This window comes from Colobus angolensis, unplaced genomic scaffold (assembly GCF_000951035.1).
Source record: "Colobus angolensis palliatus isolate OR3802 unplaced genomic scaffold, Cang.pa_1.0 Scaffold90, whole genome shotgun sequence".
NCBI lineage: Eukaryota > Metazoa > Chordata > Mammalia > Primates > Cercopithecidae > Colobus > Colobus angolensis.
In genome coordinates, this window is record NW_012122932.1 from 6065568 (window position 1) to 6066164 (window position 597).

Sequence of the window (597 nt, forward strand, 5' to 3'; positions counted from 1 at the left end):
GAACTCCTGACCTCAAGTGATCCACCCACCTCGGCTTCCCAAAGTGCTGGGATTACAGTGAATGTACCATTTCTAAGAGAGCGTTAGCTATTCAGAAAAATACATCCTGGCCTAGTAGCACATTTTGGAAAAAACGAGGAGCTGTTTTCTCCCAGATCTCGTGCCTATTTAAATGTCCTGACTCTTCCTCCACAGGCCATCTGTGTTTTAGAACAGCTGGGAGGAACAGCTGTTGCATCCCTGGGACAGAGAATGCAGTGCACGAACTGTCCAGGCTGCAGGACATTCTTATCCCTGAAGCTGGGGGTAGAGTCATTCGAGACACACACAGGCCCTGAGCATGGGAGGAGTGGTCCTGCAGAGGGAAACCCAGGTGCTGTTACTGGAGGAAGGATCAATGGATGCCAAGGGACAAAAGGCACCAGCACATTACCTTTCTTATCTCATTATCTCACTGAAAGTGCATACTAGAATAAAGATACCAAACTTCCTCATTTCCTCTGAGGAGAGAGAACATTAAAAATCCAATTATACTTTTCAGTTCGTCCCATCAACAGGAATCAGTTCAAAGAATGGTTTTAACTTCTCTATCCCAGT